This window comes from Balaenoptera physalus, assembly GCF_965194825.1.
Source record: "Balaenoptera physalus genome assembly, chromosome: 18".
Classification (NCBI taxonomy): domain Eukaryota; kingdom Metazoa; phylum Chordata; class Mammalia; order Artiodactyla; family Balaenopteridae; genus Balaenoptera; species Balaenoptera physalus.
This window is the reverse complement of record NC_138899.1, coordinates 13265335-13293139: the sequence shown is the minus strand read 5'-3', so window position 1 is coordinate 13293139 and position 27805 is coordinate 13265335. Positions and strand designations below refer to the sequence as shown.

The window sequence follows — 27805 nt, the reverse complement described above, 5'->3', positions numbered from 1 at the left end:
TAGATAATCTGGCTACTCAGAACTTCTCTAATTAGGAAGCACTGACATCTTAAAGCATCCTGCTCCAAAAGCCCTGCGACACTCTGCAGAGAAGGCAGATTCAAGTAGCATCCTCCAAAGGCAGGAGGAAGAAGAAGGAGTAACATATTACAACTATCCTCTTCTTCAGAGTTGAGTGAGAAAGGAAAAAGTCATTGGTGATAATGTGGGCCCTACAATTTCTCTCTCCCCTGGTTATCATTCCCCATCATTCCCGACCATTTGTATTAACCATCTCTATTCTTTTATTCTGATGCTTTGATATCTGGGGCTTTGCTGATGGGGAGAGACTGCCTCTCCCAGAGTTAGCCAATTCCTAGAGATAGTAAACTCATCAGAGAGTGTACTTTCAAATGCAAACCAACCAATCCAGAGCCCATAGCCCAACCACCTTCTTTTTTGGGATGTCACACTCTGGCCCACCATCCACCTGCCCTAATCATCCCAGGACCAGGTACCAGACAACTAGGGTCAGCCCCTATTCCCCAGAGCCTGCTGAAATTATTCAAACTAGCCAGTCCTAAGCCTGATACCCTGCCTTGCCTGGTCCTTCTCATGGAAACCACAGTAAAGTTTCTTGCCATATTTCCCCCTCCTTCTGCCTCCTGATCCACACTGGTGCTTCCCTGTGTGACCTCCTGAGGTGTGGTGTACCCCCTCCTCTTGGGATCTGCTAGTATAACAAACTACCTTTTCAATGGCAATCATCCCCTGGTATGTTGGCCTCACCACACCTGAATGATAATAAAACATATTTTGAAACACCATTCATGGCCTTGTCAGGCTTTTTTGCAACTTTGGCCACAACATGATACATCTTGGTAGGATAGCAGTACTCTCCTGAGATGAACTGTCTTGATTTAAAAAAGAAAAAAAGGTTAACTTGTTTCCTAACGCCTTTAAAATGGATTGCTCAGTTAAGATGCGTCATTTAGATAAAGCAAGGTTTTGATCTATACTAGGCAACAAATTCAGCTATTGCAATGCCTCCCAGATTCCTACAATATTTCTTCAGTGAGGAGGAAGACTTTATGGTACAGCAGAGAGAGTCCCAGAAGTTTGAGACCTGAATTGTAGTGTTTGGAAAGCAACTCAATTAGGTGGGAGAGGAAATTCCCTTTCTAGGTCTCCATCTAGGAAAAGCAGATGTTGGGCAGGTCAGTTCCAGATTAAAGGGATCTCAGTTTTGAAAACTTAAGAGAAACTCCAAGCTTAGTTGCTTAGAAGAGTATGTATGATATTGCTGTGCTAATGTGAGTCCCCTGCCATGCTTCTATGTGAACATCTTTTGATGATTTTTAAATGTTTTCACAATGATATGTTCTTTGAAAAGAGGCTTTTCTGGGGAATTTAGAGAACTATTAGGAAAGAGGTTGACTAGGTTGTCCATCCTTAGATCCAATCCCAGTATAATCTGGAAGAAGGCATGGGTCTTCTAGGTGCATAAAGAGCCAGGCAGTCAGTAGAGCTAGAGTGGGTGGGCACAGCTAAGCATGGGGCTCCCAGTCTGCACAGGAGTTTTAATGTGAAGTATGGTAACCAATGGAAGCAGGGAGAAATGGAGATTGGAGACTAAGGAAAATGTCATATAGAAAAGCCAGGGAATGGAGAAAACCATCATCAAGAAAATGAGCTCTTTGCCTTTGCTGGTGCAGGGTCCTCTGCTTGGACCATCCTTCCCATCTCATCTTTCTGGCTTGAATCTTAACAAAATACACCACTAGTCTATGATTATCTTTGCTCAGAAATATATTTTCTTCTTTGAATACTTACTGTACTTATAGTATGTACCATACAGTCTAGCATGTATTCATTTGAAACTGATTAATAGTATGATAAACTACAATGGTTTTAAAACTTGAGTCCTGCCTAATCAACAAAATTGTCTATATCTCGAGAGAGGAGTTTATATTCTCCTCTTTGAATCTTGCCGCACCATCAATCTGTGTATAGTAGACTATTACAACCACCTACTGTTGTTAGGCAATTATTACTATAACCATGAATCTGATTCCTCATTTGACCTTGATTAATACTAAAATAGGTTTTAGTTACTAGTTGAGACTGAGCTGTCTCCCACTGGCCTCTGTGCAGTCAGTTGAACATATGAAAAAGGACGTGGGGAAAGAGTGGCCAAGAATTTAACAGAATGAACACTAAGCTGAAAAACTGAATGGGGCAATTAGGAAATCACTGCCGGCCCGAGAACAGTTCAGTCACGTGGTAGAGGTTGAATCTAGTTTGTGCAGTGGGTAGAGCAGTAAAGCAGGAAGTTACAAGTGAATTAGGAGGAATGGGAAGAAAGAAACAAGGACGTAGCTTGAAGGCTGACATGTTTAAGGGAAAGATTTTATTTATTTATTTATTTTTAGGTTAGAGAAACCCTAAGCATTATTGTAGAGTGAAGGAAATAAAAAAGCCAATGGAGAAGAAAAGATTGAAGTATAATTAATGGGCAAGGACCATGACACGATAATACTAGCTGGGAGGTATGACTCAGCAAATAATAAACATGTGTTTGAATTCTGGCTCCTACCTTTATAAGCTGTATAATTTCTTTCTCTAAACCTCATTTTGTTCATTTGTCAAACTAGTTAACACACCATACAAAATTGAAAATGATTAGGATAAATTTTGATTCTCAAAGTTGACTATACATTGTAAATACTTTAAAAAGTTTAAAAAATACTCATGCCAACCATGGCTGAATTTCAAAAGCATTACATTGAGAAAAAAAAAAAAAAAAAGCCAGAAACAATGAACCCACTTTGTATGATTCCATCAAGATCAGGCAAAAATAATAATCATCACCATCATCATCATCATCATCATCATCATCATCATCTATGAGGATAAAAATTACAGTAGTAGTTGCTTCTGGAAGGAGAGGAGGGTTGACCCAAATGGGCAAGAGAAAACTTTCCAGGTTGATGTAAATGTCCTATATCTTGATTAGGATGTTGGTTACTGAGATGAATACATTTGTTAAAACTCACTGAACTGTATACTTAAAATCTGTGTAAAAATACTGTATGTATTTATACTTTGATTAAAAAATAATTAACCCCAAAGGAAGATTTGATTTAATTGGTATGTGAAGTGGATTGGAAATTGGGATTTTTATAAGCTGCCCTGGTGATTATAATATAAAGAAAAGTTTGAGAACCACTGGGCTAAATCATCTGCTGAGATTAAGACTGAGATTGTGAAGAAGCGACCTTGAGAAATTTGAGAAAGGTTTGAAATTAGAAAGTGGGTTGAATGGGTACAACCTTTGTTCTCAGGGTATGCTTGTGGATTATCTGCATCAGAGACCCCTATGGTGCTTGAAAAAATATTCATTCCTGGAGCCCACAACAGATGTACTGATACATACTTTGGGAGTAAGTTCCAGGGCTTTGCATATTAACAAGCTTTCTCCAGGTGATTTTTATACTCTAAAGTTACAGCACTTCCTGAATAAAGGGACCAGCATTTCAATGGAGAGAGGAGGATTGTATGGAGAGCAATTCCTAGCAGGGGAGGGCAGCCTTAACTTGCAGCAGAGAAAGTATTTGGAAAACCAATCACATGACAATCTAGACTGCCAGGCATCCACATAAAGTTGAGGAGGTGATGTGCAGCTGCAATGCAAAAACAAAACAAGCCTGGAAAATCAAGAGAAAGAAAAGGAGTCATAAAGTATGGATCTGTCCTGGAGTCTGAGCCTCAGCCCTTGGACCAATGATCTCCTTGGGATGTACCTTTTGGACAGCAGCCAGAGCTTCTTAAAGTTGATTCCTCTGAGCAGGGAACCAGCTAAGCTGTGCTTGGACTTCTAACCCTGGACTCACAGAAACTATAAGATAATAAATATGTGTTGTTCTAAGCCACTAAGATGTGGTCATTTGTTATGCAGCAACGGGTAAAGAAAGTAGATTTTGGTGAGCTGTCTTTATCTAATTACACAGGCGGTGGGGAGCCATTAGAAGTGTTTGAGTTGGGAAGTGTAACAAAAGCTATCTCAGATGTGCTCAGCACCTTATCACCCACTATTTTTTCTGTTGGGCAGGTGTTCAGTTCAAATTGTTGATCAGCAAGTTTCCACCAAGAAAAAAGGAAATCCCAGGGCTTCCCTGGTGGCGCAGTGGTTGAGAATCTGCCTGCCAATGCAGGGGATACGTGTTCGAGCCCTGGTCTGGGAAGATCCCACATGCCGCGGAGCAACTAGGCCCGTGAGCCACAACTACTGAGCCTAAGCGTCTGGAGCCTGTGCTCCGCAACAAGAGAGGCCACGATAGCGAGAGGCCCGCGCACCGCGATGAAGAGTGGCCCCCACTTGCCACAGCTAGAGAAAGCCCTCGCACAGAAACGAAGACCCAACTCAGCCTTAAATAAATAAATAAAATTAAAAGTATGTGTCACATTTAAAAAAAAAAAGGAAATCCCAGGAAACTGTGTGAAAAAAAGAACGGACTTTGTGTTTTTTGTCCTTGTTTTTACTTTAAAGAGTTAGTCATTCATATTTCTTATATTATTTATGTATCAAGTTATATTTATTATGTATTATATTTTGTTTATGTTTTTAGATTTTCATCTTCTGCTGTTTACTCTTGTGGTTAAGGTTTTATTTCCTCGTTTTTTTCTTTGGAACCTTTGAAATTATAAGAAGACTGTTGGACCAGAATCACATGGTTCCTTAAGCTATCTTCTTGTTTTATGAAAGACAAGTAGATTCAGGGGTCAATGCCAAGTCTTTTGCCAGCATAAGGGAAACTTTACTATACCAGCATGTCACACAAACATTATCTTTGTCTTTACCTCTTAAGACCATGAAGGAATGCACCCCTCCATCCCCATCATGCACACACACTGCCATTCAGCATGTAAAAATACCTCCATACCCTCTCCTTTGCTGAGGTCCCCATAATGTTACTTGTGACTTTTGTGAACCCCAATGACATGACTGAGGACAGAACGGTTACGTCTGAAGCAGACAGGAGGAAACTGTTCCAGGATTGCCCTCGACTTCTGTACCTTACCTTGTTCTATTCACCACGTGAACAGAACATTAATCCCTCTTACACGCTGATGGAAGTTCAGGGATTCAAATTCTTTGGTGCTGAAGTAATGATTGTTTGCATTTTTTGAAATTTGTTTCTCTACCCTGCTGAAGTCTCATGTCACTTTTCCCCTTCAGCAACCACATTGCACAATACTATCTTATTATATTTGTCATGCTTCTGCGTTTCAATTAAAATGTCTCAAAAAAAAAATAACAGTCTGTAATTTATTATAGCATTTTCAATCTCTTCCTTTTGACCTTTTGGTATTGCTTTCACGATTAATTTTTTTCCAGGGCCCTGTTGACACAACAGACCACTGTACTAACCTATTAACCTTTGAAAAATCAAAGTTGAAATCTGATTTGAGTAAGGGAACCAAAATAGTTTTCAGCTAGCCTGGGCTTTATGAACAATAAGCCAGACAAGTTCATCTCCGTGATGGACAGGCTCTGTGTGTGGAGGAGTTGGTATGAAGAAAAGGAGATTGAAATGCAGTGCAGTGCAACTAAAATGGAAAGATAGCATTGTGTCTAATCTTAGAGTGGCTGGTCTTAGTGCTCACTTTCAGAGAGAAAATGAAAACATAAGTAATTTAATTATAACAGCTGTGTCTTCCTTCTTCCATTTTTCATAGACAGTCCTCAAGAGTCTGCCCTTTCTGCTTTGTGCCTGAAGTATGATTGTTAGTTAAAATCGTTAAGCTGTTTATTGTTCCTCCCTTCCTAATTATACCAAACTGATATTTCATTAAATTGGAAAATTTTTAATCCTCTTTCATTGTAAATCCTGCTTTAATCCCAATTGTGAGTTTAACTGTACCCAGACTTTTGTGAAATTCTTACAATTGTCCATGGATAACTGAAGAGACAGTGTGAGCTCCATTTGGGTAACCTATACCTGGAGAAAAAGTGACTCACTCACCTCTACCCCATCTTCAAAGGTGGTTTATTCCTGACCTTTGCAAGCTTCCCTTAGCCCTCCTCCCCATGTCAAAATACACTGATCGCTGGTTCTGTGGTTTTAGATGTCCTTTGAGCCCTTATATCTGAGCTTTCTGTTTTATTTTATTTTTAACCAGGGGCAAATAGGTTGCCCAAATCTCAAAGTGATATTCTTTGAAGAAATACATCCGCATTTGGTTATGTTATTATGCATTTATTTGAAAAAGAAATATTGCCACTTCGTTCCCTCATAACTGCCTTCCAACCTGATTATCTTCGGTCTCTGTGGTCATGGCACAGTGACGCCCAGGTGGGGGGAAAGCAGGGGGTGTGAGGGGGTGTGAGAGGGATGTAAGTGCTGGTAGACTTTCCTCCTAAAGGCAACCTTGCAGACCAATCATGGTAAAGGAACAGCTCCAGGGATGCCTAGGCTTTATCACACATGTACCCAGGGATTGTAGCCACTTGCCCTTTAAAGGCTGAGCTCTTCAACAGTGTTCTTGCCTGATATGATTCCCTGGAGTGGACACTTAATGCAGCCTCTTTTTGTACCATGGACTATGCACTTATTAGGCCTTGAGCATGGCCAGCTCTATAATTTGCAGGGCCATTGCAAAAGGAAAATGGGGGCTCCATGCTTAAAAAACAGGAGAAAAGTGCCTTTAAAGGTCTTAAAATATAAATATTTTTCCTTTCTTCCACAATCTCTCTTGATGTCATGGTGTTTTTCATTGTTGTTGCTATTTAATGTCATTCTAAGTAAAGAAAAAATTAACATGTTAAATTATTAGCATGAAATGTACCATTCGTCTTTATATGATGCAGTGTTAGTTTTAAATGCAAATATAAGAGCATTCAACTTACATGAAGCACCCTCAAAATTACACAAGCCATATTCCAAAGCTCATACATACATGGATGTGTATTTTGGTTTTAACGTAACCGTGGAAGCATGACACAAAACCAACCCAGCTGTTTTACTTTATTCTTTTCCATGCACACACATTCTATGTACTCTATCCGTAGCTATTGATGAGTAAGGGAAGACTGAAAGGAAAGTAATCATGGGCTGTCCTATCTTTTCCTTTCTTCCTATGCCATCGTTTTCAGTATAATTCACTGGCTCACTCAGGGAAGTAACACAAGTAAAGAAATAACATGTTATGGTTCCTTGCTCATTAGTGTTTATTAGAGCACCAGTGCCTTCTTTCTGGGTGCAAAGCAAGTTCCGGCTCAAACAGAAAGCATAGCCTCTAGGGGCTGGCAATGCCCCCTCTTACTTAGTCATAGACGTAACACTGACCTTGTGCTTGCTTTGAATCACTGAACTCCTATGCCCCATAGGTCCCCCAGCGTTCCTTGCTTATTGAGCATCGTGAATGCTATTTCGTGGGCTGCAAGGAGTGACAATGGACACGCGTCTCATCTAACTCTCCTGCTCAGACACGTAGTCCATTGTCCGTCATATTTCACTCACAAAGCATGAATTCAAAGATAACATTGTGGAGATTTTCAAGACAGTAAGAGCGGAACATGAAGCCCAAAGAGGGCCTCTTTGGAGCATGGGCCCTGGGCTACCACATGAGTCACATGCCCATGAAGTCAGCCCTGCCGTTGAACTAGGAAATCACTAGTTTGACTGACACAGACTCAACCTTGGAAAAGTTGTTAGAAGTTTTCAAAAGTGTCAGTTGGGAAGAAACATTTAAGTTATTATTCCTCGTGTTTCTAAACCATGGGAGACTTCAAAATTTGGTTTCTTTGATTGAGCTAATCAGGATGAACTGTTCCCTGTTCTATGTCACAAAATAATTTCATAAACTATGAATGCGCTGGATTATCTCTAGCTTCTAGTAGAGTTTTATGTCTGAACGACTGCACGCACCTAAGCTTCTCAACTCACTGAGTCTCGGGCTACAGGACCTCCACCTCTGATTTATGCTGGGTCATTCTAGCTCAGAGCCTTGAGCGATGCTGTCGTTTGTACGTGTGTGACGTATCAGAGGTTTTCAGTGATGGCCTTCCATCCACAACGGGGATAATACACAGATAATAATGCTGTGAGAGGCAAAAGGGGAACTGTGGAGAAAGATCTTTACACATTTGCCCAAAAGGGGCCATGCAGCATTGAGTACACACACACACACACACACACACACACACACACACACGAGGAGGAGGAGGAGGAGGAGGAGGAGGAGAAGGAGGAGGAGGAAGAAGTAACATGGTTTCCCTCCTCAAGGACTGAGATGGCAAGTTGTCTGTAAGTGACATTTCTTAAGCTGGCTCTGTGCACACTTCAAGCTTTTATCTTATTAAGTTACTGGAGCCAAGGACTTTACCAATAATCTGGATTCCTCAGACATAATAGGAAAGTTGCCAACCACTCCTTATTTCTTTAACTTATTTCAGAGAGCGAACCTGCATATCAACAGCAATAACCCTGGGGCCAAATGCACCTGCTTCTCTAGCAAGCAGCATTCCACTCACATTTTTCTCTTTGTGTACTGTGGAGGGCCGAGGAAACAAACCCTCACCCCCCCCCAACCCCCCCCCCCCCCCCGCTGCTTCTCTAGCAGCAAGGAATGAGAGTGAGGCTGCTGCCCGCAGGGGCACAGTGTGCCGGGTTCTTAAGTGTGATCAGTGGGGACCCTCCCTCCCCTCCTTGTCCTTGGGCGCTGACCTCAGCACCACATGTGTGCCAGGGTAAACAAAGACCAGTTTGGCTCTGCCTTCGCGCCCGCTGTCAGTCTCTCTCTGCTGTCTTTCCTCCCTTCGGCTGGAGCAGGTGCCAGAGGCATCGTGCCTGAAGCTGAGTGAGTCCGGTGGGCAGGGTTGAGTCTAGAACATAGTAGAAAGGCACTACACCCTCAGTGTCTCGCAAATTCTCTTTGTGGGACCTCCCCAGGCGCCCAACTTTCACCATGACCTGTGACCCCATCCATCAACCAAACCAGGCCACAGATATTCACAGGGAGCCTCCTAAAGACATCCTGGTGACACGGACAGGGCAGCCACTGAGTTTGAAATAACAACAACCACAGTTCAGCGTTTGACTCTGGATATTTTTAACTGGATGAGCTGAGACAAGTTACTTAATTCCGGAGGCTACTGTTTTCTCAATAATAAATTAGAGATGAAAATACCTCCTTGACTACCTCATGGTTCGTGGGGAAACTGAACAAGTTTTAAAACTGCACATATAATAATATGCCATAAGGAAACTATTAAGGGCTATTGAAAAGTCAGGCATTACCAGCAAGTGCCTAATACCATGCCAGGAAATGCACAATCACCGTATCTAAGATGCCATGCCTATCAGAAATAAGCTCACAGTCTAGTTGGGAGGAAAGACTCTGCACATGGTACAAATATGCTCTTTTAGGTCCCCACATTATACATTGCTAATGACAAACAACACTTCGCCCTATAAGGTTGGTTCTATTAATCTTCCCATTTTACATATGAGGTAATGAAATGCAGTGATCTTGAATAATTCTGTAGGTCATGGAGCTGTAGGAAAATGGGGAAATGGCAGGTCCAAAATACGAAACCCGTCTGGACAAAACTATAATTCAAAAACATACATGTACCCCTATGTGGATAGCAGCACTATTCACAATATCCAAGACATGGAAATAACCTAAATGTCCATTGACAGATGAATGGATAAAGAAGATATGGTACATATATACAGTGGAATACTACTCACCCATAAAAAAGAATGAAATAATGTCATTTGCAGCAACATGGATAGACCTAGAGACTATCATACTAGGTGAAGTAAGTCAGAAAGAGAAAGACAAATACCATATATCACTTATATGTGAAATATAAAAGATGACACAAATGAACCTATCTATTTAGGTCTTCCACCCATTTTTTAATTGGGTTGTTTGGTTTCTTGATACTGAGCTCCATGAGCTATTTGTATATTTTGGAGATTAATCCTTTGTCCGTTATTTCATTTGCAAATATTTTCTCCCATTCTGAGGGCTGTCTTTTCATCCTCTTTATGGTTTCCTTTGCTGTGCAAAAGCTTTTAAGTTTCATTAGGTCCCATTTGTTTATTTTTGTTTTTATTTCCAACACTCTAGGAGGTGGGTCAAAAAAGAGCTTGCTGTGGTTTATGTCATAGAGTGTTTTTCCTATGTTTTCCTCTAAGAGTTTTATAGTGTCTGCTCTTACATTTAGATCTTTAACCCATTTGGAGTTTATTTTTGTGTATGGTGTTAGGGAGTGTTCTAATTTCATTCTTTTACATGTAGCTGTCCAGTTTTCCCAGCACCACTTATTGAAGAAGACATACAGATGGCCAAGAGGCACATGAAAAGATGCTCAACATCACTAATTACTAGAGAAACGCAAATCAAAACTACAGTGAGATATCACCTCACACGTCAGAATGGCCATTATCAAAAAAACTAGAAATAATAAATGCTGGAGAGGGTGTGGAGAAAAGGGAACCCTCCTGCACTGTTGGTGGGAATGTAAATTGATACAGCCACTATGGAGAACAGTATGGAACTTCCTTAAAATCTAAAAATAGAATTACCATATGACCCAGCAATCCCACTACTGGGCATATACCCAGAGAAAACCACAATTCAAAAAGAGTCAGGTACCACAATGTTCATTGCAGCACTATTTACAATAGCCAGGACATGGAAGCAACCTAAATGTCCATCAACAGATGAATGGATAAAGAAGATATGGCACATATATACAATGGAATATTACTCAGCCATAAAAAGAAATGAAATTGAGTTATTTGTAGTGAGGTGGATGGACCTAGAGTCTGTCATACAGAGTGAAGTAAGTCAGAAAGAGAAAAACAAATACCATATGCTAACACATATATATGGAATCTAAAAAAAAAAATGGTACTGATGAACCTGGTGGCAGGGCAGGAATAAAGACATAGACATAGAGAATGGACTTGAGGATACAGCGGGGGGAGGGGAAGCTGGGGCGAAGTGAGAGTAGCATCGACATATGTACACTACCAAATGTAAAATAGATAGCTAGTGGGAAGAAGCAGCATAGCACAGGAGATCAGCTCGGTGCTTTGTGACCACCTAGAGGGTGGGATAGGGATGGTGGGAGGGAGACTCAAGGGGGAGGGGATATGGGGATATATGTATACATATAGCTGATTCACTTTGTTGTACAACAGAAACTAACACAGTATTGTGAAGCAATTATACTCCAATAAAGATCTATTTAAAAAAATGAACCTATCTATGAAACAGAAACAGACTCACAGACATAGAGAACAGACTTGTGGTTGCCGGCGGGCGGGGGGAATGGAGTGGGAGTTTGGAGTTAGTAGATGTGAACTATTGCATATAGAATGGATTAACAACAAGGTCCTACTGTAGAGCACAGGGAACTATATTCAACATCCTGTGATAAACCAGAATGGAAAAGAATATAAAAAAGAATGTATACATATGTATAACTGAATCACTTTGCTGTACAGTAGAAACTAACACAACATTGTAAATCAACTATACTTCAATTAAAAAAATATAAAGAAACCCCAAAATATGAAACCTTTGAAGTCTAACTTCAGAGTCCAAACTTCACTTTGACACCATGCCATCTCCTTTTATTGGTATCAAATATTTAGTACAGACAATAATTATGCAGAATCAGTTATGGAAGAGATCAATACAGTAATCCTTTCAAATATCCTCTGTGAGTATCTTTCCCTCAGAGCCCTATTTTTTAGCTTTATGAAAAGCCATAGTAATAGCCTAAATATAAAAACTAAGCCTTCTTAATGCTCTGCCGCCTCTGAAGTTCTCAAAATCTGTCAGTCTATTTAAATTGTAGAGCTCCTTATGAAAGTCTTTATGGAACACTCAGGACAGGAGACTTGGATGCCTAGTGGAGAAGGTGTCTTTCAGGAAATCTCAAAGCATGTCCTACAGATGCCAATAGCTCTGCCCACACATGGGACTGATTCTGCCAAGGACACCATACTTGCTAGTATAGTTTATGTCTCTTTTTCCTCATGGCCCCTTGCGCTAAAGAACCGATCTTTGCATCATTCCTTTGAAACAATGCCAGTCCCATAAATAATGAAATAGAATCTAATAGCATTTCTGGCTCTTGCAGGGTCAAAAGTATATGTCGGATGATAAAGAGCAATTTGAACACACCAAGGGGCAGCACAATTGGAAAATAAAAGATGAGGTCTTAGTGAGAAGGCTGCTTTGGAGAAGAAAATGACAAACTTATTCCTTCTTCGAATCTGATAGAACTCACTGGTTCGTGAATCTTCGCTTATGTCTTTTGACACTTCTATCCAAAAATAGAATCTTAACGTGCCTGCCCCTAATTCTGCCTCTGCTAATGACTATCTTGTATTCATTTCAGCTGACCACCCCCACATGGCCACATGCAACAAAGAGGCCATATTCTAAGAGTTTGAGATAGTAAGGCTGAAACCCTACAGATCTCCGCTTGATATCAGAAAATGGGGTATTTTTCTCTGAATGGCTTTTTTCATGAGTTTGCTCATGAGTTTTCATTTGATGTTTAAGTGTTGAAGAGTGAGTGGACAGTTCAACCAGGCTCCCAGCACTCCTCACTGGACACCAGTCCTGTGCAGCTGAACTTGGTGTGTTTGGGTGGCCACGTGTTGGTGGACATTCACCATTAGACTTCTAAGAGATCCCTAAGAGATTTTTGCCTTTGGCAGAGTTCTCTTTCAGAACCCCGGGCATCACAGCCGGATGACTCAGAATCAGACGTTTGCAGAACATTTTCTTGGGTAAATTTCTAATAGATTTGGAGCAACTCGACATGTGACATCCAGCCGGGGATTTGGTCACAGAGCCCCTAGAGGCCAGCAGAAGCCAGACACTCTGCAGCATACAGCCAGGCTGTGCACGCTGAGTCTTGGACGTCTGTGCTCCACAAGAATAAGTTTGGACTAAGGAAAACCCTTAAAGGCTCTAACAAGTAACCAGAGGCCAGTCCCAGGGCGACCTGAACACAAGTGCTTTCTGGAAGTCCTAAAGAATCATCACATGTCTTCCCCACTAGGCTATAAGTCTGTGTTCACCATTGTTTTCCCTATGCCTGGTACAGGGTCTGGTGCATGGCAGCCACTGAACAAGTCAGAGTTATTATTTTGGGGGCCGGGAGGTGGGGTCTTTAGGGATCAAGCTATGGGACCTGACCAAGTGAGGCATCATCAGGACCCAGCAATTGCCCTGTAATATACATAGTACATTAGTAGACCCTAAATTTTCATGCTGCCCCTCTCCTTGGAGTCAACCCTTGTGAATTCTGAACATGGACCTGCTTAAGGAAAACACAGATGAATCTACATTTCTGTAGCCTCTTTAAAGTTGTTCCCTTGACCAAACTTGCTCCAGCTGTCTCGTAGAATAAGTCCAAATTTGTTTTCAGCATTTTTCATTTTAAAACTTAGCTGGTTAACATAAATAGAAGAGAATGAAATGGATTCAGCAATGACCCTTAGCTTTGTAAGAAATGTGCTGTGTGACCAGGGAGCAATAAAAAATTCCAACCCAGACAAGTTAGAGGCAGCAGAAGGCACTTTCTTGAAGAACTAAAGCAGCCCAGTGTTTTTGGTATTGGCATTGTTGATGTTTGTTATATGACATGTTTAAAAAATTTATTTATTTCATTTATTTTATTTTTGGTTGCGTTGGGTCTTCACTGCTGTGCGCAGGCTTTCTGTAGTTGCGAGCGGGGGCTACTCTTCGTTGCGGTGCACGGGCTTCTCATTGCGGTGGCTTCTCTTGTTGCAGAGCACAGGTTCTAGGCACGTGGGCTCAGTAGTTGTGGCACGCGGGCTCAGTAGTTGTGGCTCGCGGGCTCTAGAGCGCAGGCTCAGTAGTTGTGGTGGCCGGGCTTAGTTGCTCCGCGGAAGGTGGGATCTTTCCGGACCAGGGATCGAACCCGTGTCCCCTGCATTGGCAGGCAGATTCTTAACCACTGCACCACCAGGGAAGTCCCTATTCTCTCTTTTTTTAATTGACTGCTCTGTTTTCCTCCTCAGTTTCAGCTTGTTAGTAGGAATGCTGAAAGGATTAAGGATTTATGGTAATTTGGATATTTGGGAAGTTATTTCAAAGGTAGCATCTTTTGGTTGGATAGATTTTTAGGGGTTACAAATGTGTCCTCCGGCATCCCCAAATGCAAGGGTTTTACATTGTCATGAGACTTGAAATTTTATCATGCTGTTATTTCCCCAAAAGAAGGGTGGGCATAACATAAATCTCCTCAGGAAATAAAGCACATTTTCCTTCCGTTTCTACTCATGTTGAAAATGTTCAGTATATTAAGAAGTATCTTATTAAGTGCTTTCTTTTTGCAGGTACTAAACTAAGTCAGGCCTATGCATTTTTGCATTTATTTTCAGGACATCCTCATGAGGTCCCATAGTATTATTCTCCCTAGCTTATATGTGGAGAAACTGAGCATCACAGAAATTTTTCAACTTACCCAAGGTCTCAGAGGCTGTACCAGTTATTATTTTAGTGTTTCTTAGCTCACACTTTTTTTATCCTGCTTTGTGAGCTGGGGTCTCCACAAACCTCATTTCCCCTTTGCCTTCCAACAGGTAGCCCTGGAGGGGAGCAGCAAGGCTGGAAGAGGCAGAAGGGACTTGTATTAGTTATGCAGGACTGTCTTAATAAGTCCCACAAACTGGGTAGCTTAACACAACAGAAAAGTAGTCTCTTGCATAGAAGTCTGAACTCAAGGTGTGGGTAGGGCCCACCCTCCACGAAGGGTCTAGAAGACAGTCTGTCCCATGCCTTCCTCTGGTACTGCCGGCAGTCCTTGGCATGTCTTGGTTTGTACATGCGTCACCCAGTGTCTGTCTCCATCACTGCATGGCCATCTTCACACGGCATTCTCTTTGTGTGCGTCTGACTCTGTGTCCCTTCTCTTCTCTAGGGACACCAGTCCTATTGGAATAAGGGGCCACCCTACGCCAGTAGGACCTCATCTAATCTCACACCTTAATTAATCTGCAGAAACCCTATTTCCAAATAAGATCACATTCACAGGGCTTCCCTGGTGGCGCAGTGGTTGGGAATCTGCCTGCCAGTGCAGGGGACACGGGTTCGAGCCCTGGTCTGGGAAGATCCCACATGCCGCGGAGCAACTAGGCCCGTGAGCCACAACTACTGAACCCGTGCATCTGGAGCCCGTGCTCCACAACAAGAGAAGCCACGACAATGAGAGGCCCGCGCACTGCGATGAGGAGTGGCCCCCACTTGCCACAACTGGAGAAAGCCTGCACACAGAAGCGAAGACCCAACACAGCCAAAAATAAATAAATAAATAAATAATTTTATTAAAAAAAAAAAAAAAAGATCACATTCACAGGAACCGGGGGTTACGACTTTAATACATCTTTTGAGGGGGATACAGTTCTACCCGCAACAGGACTAGTCTTTTTCCGCTGCTTTGGTTTTCCTTGTAGGATTTACTTACGAGGCAAGTGGTGGTCCTAGCAGAGCCGCAGAGTTCACTGCAGTGGCCGTGGCTCTAAAGATTCCAAAGCACATAGTCTCCAGACCCTTCTTTGTCTCTCGGGATCGGGCTGCATGTTCCTCTACCCACCATTCCTTCAGCCCTGCCGGGCCCTCCTCAATGCTTCCAAATCCCTTCCTTGGTCACTTTTCCACAGCCCTCGTGGTCATAACTGCCATCTTCAGGTGCTAGCCCTGTTAAACCTTAAAGTTCTATTTTACTTCTTCCTGTAGTTAATCATCTTGTACCCAGTCAACAATTCTTCCTATTAAATTCTCTCTGTTCAGACATGGGTTTCCTCACTGGACCTTGACATGGGTGATGGACGGGGAACTCACACTTAAGCCAGTGTACTGTTGCATCTGAGTTATGTCTTAGGAGAAAGCACTGGAATCTTTCCCCAATCCTCAAGTTTCTACTGTCATTTTGAAATGACATGGATGAAAGTCACCTATCCTAGTTAGTTTTGAAGCCAGTGAAAGGGCAAATCAATCGTAGAACCATCTTTAAAATCTGCTCTGATCTCTAAATGTCCACGAGTGGTGGACACCATCACTACTGTCCTACTCCTATTTATTACCAGCAACCCACTACATGGGAATCATTAGGGCTATTTATAGGTACTCCATTTTTATCTCCTTCTGGGCACATGATGACATTGCCTTTGCTTACCTCTTTTGAAGTTAGCCGTGGCCATGTCTTCCTTTGGCCAGTGAAATGTGAAGGGGAGTGGCCTGTGTCATTTCCAAGCCAAGCTTTAAGGGCCAATGCATGAGCACCATGTCCCTATCCCCTGCCCTGTCAGTCATGGAACCATATCTCAGAGCAACTTCTACAAGCCCATGTCCCTGGGTGACCACATGAACAAAGCACCCAGCCAACCTGAGCTGCACATGCAGCATGAGAGAGAAATAAAGGTTTGTTGGACCATTCGCTCCTGCAGCATGCCAGAGCCTGTTTAGTCCACACAGATTCCTGTGTCTAGGAGCAATCTCTCAAGCTCGTACATTTTTGATAGTTTATTCATTTGTCTCCTGGGACTTTGTGCTTGCCTGGTATTCCTTCACCCCCATTGGTGTCTCCATTGTTGCAGCTTTGCTGGATCCTTCTGCCATGCTGTTCTGGAAATGCTGAAATGCATCAGGGCTGCATCTTCAGTCCTCTTTTCTCTTCTATTTATACTCTCACCCTAGAAAATCTCATTCCATCCCATGGAATAAATTCATATCTGCCCAGAAATTGGCCCTAATTACCAAACACATATCATGAACTACCCTGTAATCATCTCCCTCTTGATGTCTCATGGACCACGTTAAATTTCAGATACCTAACAGGAAGTTTGATTCTGCTCCACACCCGCAGAAAATCTTCTCCATCTCAAATAATCATACCAGCATTCATCCAACTGCTCAAACTTCAAACCTGGAAGTCATTTCTGATTCTGTTCTATCAGCTCTCCCAGGTCCCCATGCAATCCACCACTAGGTCCTACTGGCTCCGGTCCCAAAACTTTTACCAAATCTGACTGCTTATCACCACTTCTGCCCCATAGTCAGAGCCATCAACCTGAGAACTAGTAAACTGCAACCTCTTAACTGATCTTTCTGCTTTCACCCTTAGACTGCTCACATCCGTTTTCCACACAGCAGCTATAGTATTCTTTTTAAAATATGAATTTCATCCTATTGCCCTTCTACTTTGGTAACCTCCAAAGGCTTTCTGCTATACTTAGAATACAATCAAACTCCTGTAGAAAAGGTAAATTATAAACCCCATAGCTGTTCATTTAGAAAATGTAACTGAAGTTAGAAGCCACAGGCCTCCTTTCAGAGTTTAATAAGAAATCTTGCAAGAATGGGAGACTGTTGATTTGGGCGCTTGAGAAGACAAATTGTTCAACTCTCATTACTTGTTGTCAGGTAAGTAAGAGGAAAATGTAGCTAGTATATATACATATTAGTTACCTACAAACTCATGGGTGAATTTGCATTTGTCTTTTTACTGAGGAGGTCAAAGAACTTTCCTGTAATCTTGAAAGGATTCTTAAAAGTTCCAAGACTGTTGGCCTGTGTCCTTAAAAGATTAAAAATGTCTACTATAAGATGTTACACTTATAAGATTGTTTTGTTGTAAAAAAAAAAAAAAAAAATGTTTGTTCACCTAAGGTTGTTAACTAGTTTTGTCATGGGCGATTGATTTTTACCTACAACCTTGGGATAATCATTTCACTCTGACCTCCCTCATCCATCTCTAATAAAACCAACTCATATAAAAGGACTATTGCAGATTCTTTTCAACCTAGGAAAAAATTTAAGAAGCATTTCTTCCTTGTAATAATTTGTAAGTAATAATAGATTGTTTTCAAATAAATGTTCATTAAAAAGCATTACTTAGTTTCTCTTTCACAGTATTCCTTACCTTGGCTTCCAAGGCCCTATGTGATTGGACCACCATCTACCTCTGTCCTTTTTTCCTGTTTCCTCATCCACTATCTCCAGGTACTTTGGCCTTGTTGTTTCTAGAACACTGCAAGCTCATTCCAATCTTAGGCCCTTTAGGCTTGGTGGTTTTTTGGTTTTCGTTTTTTGTTTTCCGGGATATTTTAGCATCTTTTAACAACTGGATTAAATTTGTTAACTAATCACCACAAACTTATAAGCATCCCTCATAAATATTTGGCCTTTTCAGATTTATTGAATATGTTGATAATTTCGACCTTATTCTTTTTTTAATGTTTGCTAAACTTCTTTTTAAACTTTTAATTTTATATTGGAGTATAGTTGATTTACAACGTTGTGTTAGTTTCAGGTGTACAGCAAAGTGATTCAGTTACACAAATACAGATGCATCCATTCTTTTTCAGATTCTTTTCTGGTATAGGTTATTACAGAATATTGAGTAGAGTTCCCTGTCTATATAGTAGGTCTTGTCCTGCCTGAAATGTGTTTTCCCTGATCTTCCCATGACTGAAGTACTACACATTCTTTTTTTTTTGGGGGGGGGGGCATCTTTTTTTTTTAATTTTTGAATTTTATTTTATTTATTTTTTTATACAGCAGGTTCTTATTAGTTATCCATTTTATACATATTAGTGTATATATGTCAATCCCAATCTCCCAATTCATTTACATACTCTGTTTGGTTCAAGTGCCTCCTCCAAGAAGTCTTCCCATATCACTCTACTAAACTTCCCCCCAAGCCCAATAAATCTCATTACCCTGCTTCTTTTCTACATTTTATTTGTTATATGAAACTGTGTTATTTGCTACTTGTTTGTCTTCTTCCATTAGAATACAAATTCCATAAAGGCAAGGACCTTGTCTGTCTTGTTCATCAGTTTCTCCCTGGCATCTTGAACTCCATCTAGTCTATAGCTGGTCAAATAAAGGACTGTGGAATGAGTGAGTAAATGTTTATAACTTCAAAAGCATTTTAATGGCTAGTAATAGCACAGTACTATCTTACATATCTAGATGAATTCGGGCCAAGGGCAGTTCTGCAAAAACAAAATTGCCTGGTTCAGGCAATATTTTAGCACACATCTTTTGTGGGCCACAGCTGTAAGTGGTTTAGATAATGTGTTTTATATCAAAGACCAGTTGAAAATTGTCTGTATTGATCCAACTATGAATTAGCAAGAACTCAGCCCACAGTTCCAAGGTTTCACAAGTGTATTGTGAAAGTTAGGCTGAGCTGGTATAGTACATAAGTACAGTTTACTGAAATAATTAGGATTCTATAAAATCCTCCTGCTAAGAAACTTCTCAGCATGTCTGTCTGCAGATCAATAACTGTGCCTGAATAAAACCTGGTAGATGCAGAAGGGTGTGGTCTCATCTAATTAGCTTTAGTTGGGTCAGCAGCTCAGTTCAGGGAGTGGCCAAGGACTCAGTCCTTCAAATGGACCAGGGCTGAGTAAAGGAGACATAAGCCCAGGCTGGTGGTCGGCACTCAGATATGGTACATCAGTCAGACATTAAGAGACCAGTTGTTGAGAAAATTGGGATAATCCTTCAATATAAGTTATAATTTATTTTGTTTGTTATTTCTATTTGAGATTCAAAGATGGCTGCATGGCACAGTGAAAAGAACACCGTAGAAGACGGTGATTCTCTGCCTCTTAAAAGCTTGGTGGGATGTACCTGTACAACCTTTTTGGCCTGGTGCTTTCTTTAGTTACTACAGCATCAATATATAACATGGTTTTTAGTCCATTTGTATTTTCTATTTCTTCTTATGCCAATTAAAAATGAATCATTTTTGCTAGAAATTTATCTTTTTCATCTTGATTTTCAAGGTTATAGTGATTTCATCTCTCTTATAGATATGTATATATCTAGAGAGAGATTCTGTTATATTTTAGTTTACTTCACTCTTTGACTCTGCATTTTGTGTAGCTGTATCTTCTATCAATCTCCCATCTCTCTTTTGGCATCTTCAGGGCTGGGCTGAATGTGCAGGAGAACTTACAGCCTTAGTTGAGCATCTTATCCAGAGATATTTTTAGTTGCTTTCAAAACGTTTTATGGATTTTTCTGTTTTTACTAGCCATTGAATTTACCCAAAAAAATCAAGAGAGACATTTTCTGATGGAGAAAGCAGTGACAGGTAGACTGTTTTGATGCAAGGTAGGCCCCATCTGCAAATCTCTCTTACCTTTTTCTCATTTGAAAATGAGTTTAATTAGAAACAGGCAACCAACTCACATATTTTGGTATTTTACCATGAAATTCCCTGCAAATGGATCAAAACTGTTTCAACTGTTTGTTTTGTAAAACAAAAATCAGAAAAGCACTTAGTACTTCATTCTCCTGCTTTCATCCAAATATTGTAAAAATTGAATTAACCTCAGTTTATCAGTCAGATGTTCAAGCATGTCCTTCAGCACATCAAAATTTAAGTTTTTTTATAGGACAAGTTTTTTTTTTTTTGATAGGCTGCCTCTTTTTGACCTGAAACAGACTTGAACGCACTTTAGTACAAACTTTCATCAATGTTTGCTCTCTTATATTAGTTTGTCTTTCAAAGTAATTCTGAAACTGACCTGAATTACTCCATTAGACAACGTGTAGATGTGGAATTCTGCTAATTTTACTTGTGCATATGTTTGATAAAAACTTATACACTGATGTGTATAAAATTGATGGCTAATAAGAACCTGCTGTATTTTAAAAAAATGATGTATTCTATTGGAAAGAAGCAAAAATAGACCATATTTACTGTCTAAATTATATGATAATTTAATGATAAAAAAAAAATACAAAAAAACATTTTCCCCAAATTGTTGATGTCGCTTTGTTTTCCTGAGTCTGTGTCCCTCCAACATAGTTCTGGCCCTAGAAGATGTGCAAACCTCTGTTTTTTTTTTTTTAATTTTTTAAATTAATTTTATTTATTTATTTATTTTTGGCTGTGTTGGGTCTTCGTTGCTGCATGTGGGCTTTCTCTAGTTGCGGCGAGCAGGGGCTACTCTTCATTATTGTGGTGCGCAGGCTTCTCATTGCTGTGGCTTCTCTTGTTGCAGACTGCACTTCTCTTGTTCTCTCTAGGGCGCGTGGGCTTCAGTAGTTGTGGCGCATGGGATTAGTTGCTTTGCGGCATGTGGGATCTTCCAGGACCAGGGCTCGAACCCGTGTCTCCTGCATTGGCAGGCGGATTCTCAACCACTGCGCCACCAGGGAAGCCCCAAACCTCTGTTTTAAAACAGTAAAGAGGTATAGGTTGAATCTGTACTGACCACAGGGCAACTCTTTGTATTATTGTTGTCATTGTTATATTTTTTATTTTTATTTTTTGCCTCTTAATATAGGGAACAAAATATTCTTAATCAAGAAGCACTCTTGTAGTGGTTGTTAGTATTACGTAGAGTTTCAATTAATGCTACTTAAATAATGCCATGTAATATGCTAGTCCTGGGGATCTGCTCATATTTATTTATGTATGTGTTTTTCTGGAGAAGTAGACAATTGTAATTCAGGATCTGCATCCGTGTGAGCCACACGTGACTCCTCGCGCAGGATCTGCTTATATTTAATTTAGGATTTAATATCCATGAATACTTAAAACATAAAGCTGTTTTTAAACTATAAAATAAAACCATTCATTTGGAATTCTAAAAGAAAGAGAACTCTATCTTAATGCAAAGATGACTTTCTATTTTTTTCTCTTGATTTTTTTTTTTCAGTATATTCAATGGCTAGTGAAAATAAAACAATTGGTACAACTTTTAAAACAGCAAGAAATTTCTTGCTTTAAATTTGCAGGAAGGTTTGTAAATCTTAGGATTACCTGATGGATTCATTTTGCTTTCATGTTGATTATGATGAAATATCTGACATGTTTGAAGTTCTTTGTTTTATTTCTTTCACTCCCGACTCTTCTCCAGATAATCATTCAGGATTAATATGAAGCATTTCATAACACTACTTAAATAGCACAATAATCCTTAAAACTCAGAGTGTTTACTAAATTCCAGGGACCACATTTGCTCATATTGGCACATACTAGCTCATGACTACCTCTTATGAGATAGGTTTTATTATCTTTATTCCCACTTTATAGAAAAGAAAACTGAGCCACAGAGAAATTCAGTTACTTGCCCAAGGTTATAGCTGCTAGTGGCAGAGCTGCGATTCGAACCCACGCTCCGTAGCTCTAAAGGTCCCATGTCGAATCATGATTCTATATCACCGTGGTTCAGTGTGATACAGGCTTGTGGCCCATTTGTTTATTTTGTGCCTTTGTAGAACTGGAGGTGGAAATTTGCTCTCCAGAGTACAAGAACAGCTGGTAAATTAATATTTCTCCATGTTAAAAAATCCTAGAAATGAGAGGTCTTCTAGACCATTCCCTGACCTGCTCACCCACTTAGGTTAGAATCTCCTAAAGTTACTTAAATAGTAAATATCATATACTCAGCATTGAAAATACACAGATCACGGGACTTGCCTGGTGGTCTAGTGGTTAAGACTTCGCCTACCAGTGCAGGGGGCGTGGGTTCGATCCCTGGTCGGGGAGCTAAGATCCCACAGGCCTCACGGCCAAAAAAGCAAAACATAAAACAGAAGCAATATTGTAACAAATTCAATAAAGACTTTAAAAAGGTCCACATGAAAAACAAATCTTAAAAAAAGAAAGAAAATATACAGAACAACACTTTAAAAATAAAATATTTCTGGCCAATCAGAGATTAGACCTGTTTGTCAGGGTTGTCTTGACCAAAGTTTCATAAACGCTGAAAAAGGAAAAAAAAAAATTCGATGTGGCTGAAAATGTTTCCTTCACCAGCAGATGTCACTGTTGCCTCTTAGCACAGAACGTTTACCATCCACTGGCGATAAACTTGATGGAGAGGATGAGAGCTATTTTACTAAAATCTCCGTAAGTCTTTGGATACAAGCCAATATTGCTTTAGCATGAAGACAAAGAATTATACAAAAGATGGAGGGAATGTGTTTCCACGCTTGTACAGAGAGCCCAGTGGATTTCAGACAACCTGGTCCCCCTCTGCTACCTCAGGCAGCAGCACCTGGAGGGAGGCTGGGGATACGGGGAAGGAATTCCTGTGCAGTCAGCACAGAGCCATTCTCATTCCACGAGACCAGTAGGACTCAAGCAAAGCACGAGTTCTGGGAAACAGAAAGCCAGAGTCACAAGGTGGTGGTAAACAGAACTTGTTGGTGAGCATATGCTAAGGCACTCTCTAGTAATGCCTAGAAATAATTGGGAGAGAATTTGAAGAGGCTGAAGGTACTGTATCGGGGGGGGGGGGCGGGGGTGTGTGTGTGTGTGTGTGTGTGTGTGCAAAATCAGTGGAAATGAGGCTCACAAAGAGGCCCGCATACAGACGTTCTGAGCACCTCTGCTGGGTCTGGGGATGCAGAAGTAACCAAAAACTGCTCTGCACCCTGCTTTCACCCTGAAGGTAGCAGAAAAGCACGAACAATCTTGGCAAACCAGAAAGTATGGCTGTGACCTTTGTACATTCCCCCGTGCCCAAAAAAATATCCTACTACTCTGAAAAATTGCCATGATCATTGCTTTCAGTAACATTAGGATAAAATCATTAACCATTTGAATGATTCCATAATCAAGTAATATGATACCTTTTAAATTATAATTGTCTACAGATGTATCAATTACTTGGGGTGCTAAAAATATCTGCTCCTCAAAAAGGTTTACTTATACAGGTGACCCTTGAACAAACTTGGGGGTTAGAGATACCGACCTCCCATGCAGTCCAAAATCCAGGTACTGCCTTCTCTGTGTCAAAAATCCAAGGGCAGGAAGCTAAAACAGTTTGGATACAATCAGGACTCAAACCCTAGTTCTTTTGATTCCACATATTGCAATCTCTAATCAAACACAAACTTTTCCCTACAACTAGTTAATATAAAGATCGTTAAATGAAAATACAGGTACCATATTTATTGAAAAATATCCGTGTGTAAGTAGACCTGTGCAATTCAAACCCGTATTGTTCAAGGGTCAACTGTACTCTAGTAAATTCTCTTGCCTGTGGTAGTCGGGAAATATATTCTGGCTAAATTTTAAGATTTTGTTTTGGAGTTCATTATGGAAAACTTTTCTATGATCAATCAGCACATTTTTCTAACTTGGTCCGATGATTTCGGAAGCTCACTGACGAAAAGGATATGATGTCAGCCTTTGCTTCTGGATGTGGGCTGTGCTTTGGTCAATCTGGTTGGTAATGAGAAGAGAGCTAAAGGCTGACCCTCAGTGCTATGAAGGAAGCCAAAGGACCCCTTCAACTCAAGCTGATATTCACAATTATATCTCCTAAGGAACACCAATTCCTAGGTCACAAATAGTTTGAAACGAGATGGAGATGCCTACTTTGCGGAATGATTTTCTAGCAATATTTTAAAATTCACTGTGACTGCCCTGCCTTGGTCTTTAGAATACAGAATACCCAGTTAAAATTGGATTTCAGATAACAAAGAAAACTTTTTAGAATAAGCATATATACTTCATAAGTATACCTTTTTTATACTGTTGGATTCAATTTGCTAACATTATGTTAAGGATTTTCACTTGTATGTTCTTGGGGGATTTTGGCCTGTAATTTCTTTTTCTTGCAAGCTCTTTTTTTTTTAAGGTTGTGATATCTAGGTGATGGTGGCCTCATAAAATGAGTTAGGAAGTGTTCCTTCTACTTTCTAAAAGAGCATGAAAGATTGGCACAATTTCATCTTTAAATGTTTAATAGAATTCACCAGCGAAATTATCTGGACCTGAAGTTTTCTTTGCGAGAAAGTTTTTGATAGCAAATCCAATATCCTTAATAAAATTTTCTATTTCTTTTGTACCAGGTTTGGGAGATTTTATTTTTCATCTGAGTTTTTAAAACTTATTGGCATAAAGTTATTCATATTGTTCCCTTTCTATCCTTTTAATTATTGTAGGATCTGTAGTAACATGCTCTTTCATTCTCGATGTTTACAATTTTTGTTTTCTCTTTTTTTCCTGAGTATTACTATTTCTCAACTTTGTTAATCTGTTCAGAGAACCATTTTCTGGCTTTAATTTTCTCTATTGTTGCCCTTTTCTTTTTCCTGTGATTTCTGCTCTTATCTTTACTATTTCATTTCTTATGTTTTAGGTTTAAGATGCTATTCTGTTTCTAGTCTTGTAAGATGCATTTACATCATTGGTTTTAAATTTACCTCATTACCTAATATAAGCATTTCCCACTTAACACTACTTTAGTTGCATCCCTCAATTTTTTAAATACTGTACTTTTATCATTTTTCAGTTTGAAATATTCTGATTTCCCTTGAGATTTCTTCTTTGACCAATAGGGTCCAAATATTTGGGGCTTTTTAACATAAATTATTGTCACTGATTTTTCATTTAGTTGTGTTGTGGTCAGAGAACATACTCTGCAATCTTTTGAAATTTATTAAAATGTATTTAATAAACCAGCATGCAGTCTATTTTGGGGAACATTTTATGTTGTCTTGAAAAGATTGAATATTCTGTCATTGTGAGTATAAGGCAAGGTTAGTAATGTTGTTAAAATCTTCAACATCCTTACCAATTTTTTTTGTCTGGTTTCATCAATTTCTGAGAGAGTGTGTTAAGTCCCAAAATTTGGTTGTATGGTCTCTATTCTTTTAATTCTGTCACTTTTTGTTTCATGTACTTTGAACCTCTGTTATTGAGGCATATACACGTATGATTTTTATGTTCTGATGAAATGACTCTTTCATCTTCATGACATTTCCTTGCATACCTCTGACATTACTCCTTGTCTCCAAGTCTTCTTTGTCTGGCATTAACATAGTCACACCAGCTTTCCTATTCTTAGCATTTTTCTTTTTTTTTTGGCCACGCTGCACGGCATGCAAGATCTTAGTTCCCCCACCAGGGATCAAACCCATGTCCCTTGCAGTGGAAGCATAGAGTCTTAACTACTGGACTGCCAGGGAAGTCCCTTAGCATTTTCATGGTATAACTTTCCCCATATCTTTTCTTTCAACCTACGTGTGTCCACTCCCATTACACATTTGGGACTGAGGAAATTGTCGCTGTGTGGTCCATGGGCCCACTGAGAGCTGGCCCTGTACCAGGACTCCATTTAAGTCACCCTATCTGTTCTCACTCCAGCAGGGGCTGTGATAATGCTTCCTGTCAGTATCAATATCACCCTGTCCTTTCCCAAAGGAGCCTACTGCCATTTACAAAGGTAACAACACAGCGGGAAAGGGGAATACCTGGACATTGCGGGGACTGTTAGTCACATTGGATTACAAGATCTCGCAAGGCAACTACCTCTCCAGCCTCATGTGGCCGCTCACTCCAACACACTGTCTTCCAACAGTGTCCTCAGTGCCCTGCTGCCTGACTCGTTCACCTCGCTCATCCTATACAGTTGGCCCTTTGTATCTGCAGGTTCCACATCCTTGGATTCAACCAACCATGGATCAAAAATGTTCAGAAAAAAAAAAACCCAGAAAGTTCCAAAGAGCAAAACTTGAATTTGCTGCTGCATACTGGCAACTATTTACATGATATTTACAATTATCTACATTTACATTGTATTAGATATTACAAGTAATCGAGAGATGATTAAAAGTATGCAGGAGGATGTGCATAGGTTATATGCAAATACGACCACATTTTATATAAGGGACTTGCACATCCTTGAATTTTGGTATGCACAGGGGTCCTAGAACCAACCCCCTGGGCTGTCCGGGGATCTCCACTCTTAGACACTATTTCACTAGTGTGTTTTGCTCTTATGCATACACATAAAAATGCATAGCGGTCAGTGTTTTTAATTGAACTGAGTAAATATATACAGCACAGCTTTCCTTTGTTTATTTATTTTTTATTTTAATAAATTACCAAAGGACCTTCAAGATGGTGGAGGAGTAAGATGTGGAGATCACCTTCCTCACCATAAATACATCAAAAATACATCTACATGTGGAACAATTCCTACAGAACACCTACTGAACGCTGGCAGAAGACCTCAGACTTCCCAAAAGGCAAGAAAATCCCCACATACCTGGCCGTGTGGTTGACAGGGTCTTGGTGCTCCGTTCGGGTGTCAGGCCTGAGCCTCTAAGGTGAGAGAGCCGAGTTCAGGACATTGGCCCACCAGAGACCTCCCGGCCCCATGTAATATCAATCAGTGAGAGCTCTCCCAGAGATCTCCATCTCAACACTAAGACCCAGCTCCACTCAACGACCAGCAAGCTACAGTGCTGGACACCCCATGCCAAACAACTAGCAAGACAGTAACACAAACACACGCATTAGCAGAGAGGCTGCCTAAAATCATAATAAGGTCACAGACACCCCAAAACACACCACCGAACGTGGTCCTGCCCACCAGAAAGACAAGATTCAGCCTCATCCACCAGAACACAGGCACCAGTCCCCTCCACCAGGAAGTCTACACAACCCACTGAACCAAATTTACCCACTGGGGGCAGACACCAAAAACAACAGAAACTACGAACCTGCAGCCTGTGAAAAAAAGACCCCAAAGACAGTAAGTTAAGCGAAATGAGAAGGCAGAGAAATACGCAGCAGAAGAAGGAGCAAGGTAAAAACCTACCAGACCAAACAAACGAAGAGGTAATAGGCAGTCTACCTGAAAAAGAATTCAGAGTAATGATAGTAAATATGATCCAAAATCTTGGAAATAAAATGGAGAAAATACAAGAAACGTTTAACAAGGACCTAGAAGAACTAAAGAGCAAACAAACAATGATGAACAACACA

The 27805-nt window shown here is 40.3% G+C and overlaps 1 long non-coding RNA gene across 1 annotated transcript in view; it reads left to right on the top strand.

The window, feature by feature from the left end:
- Positions 1–901: 901 nt before the first annotated feature.
- The window catches only part of LOC309647411, a 137497-nt gene continuing 110593 nt past the window's right edge, over positions 902–27805 (top strand). The window contains exon 1 of the long non-coding RNA XR_014256029.1: positions 902–916. This is a non-coding gene — a long non-coding RNA (uncharacterized lncRNA). The remainder of the gene's footprint in view (positions 917–27805) is intronic.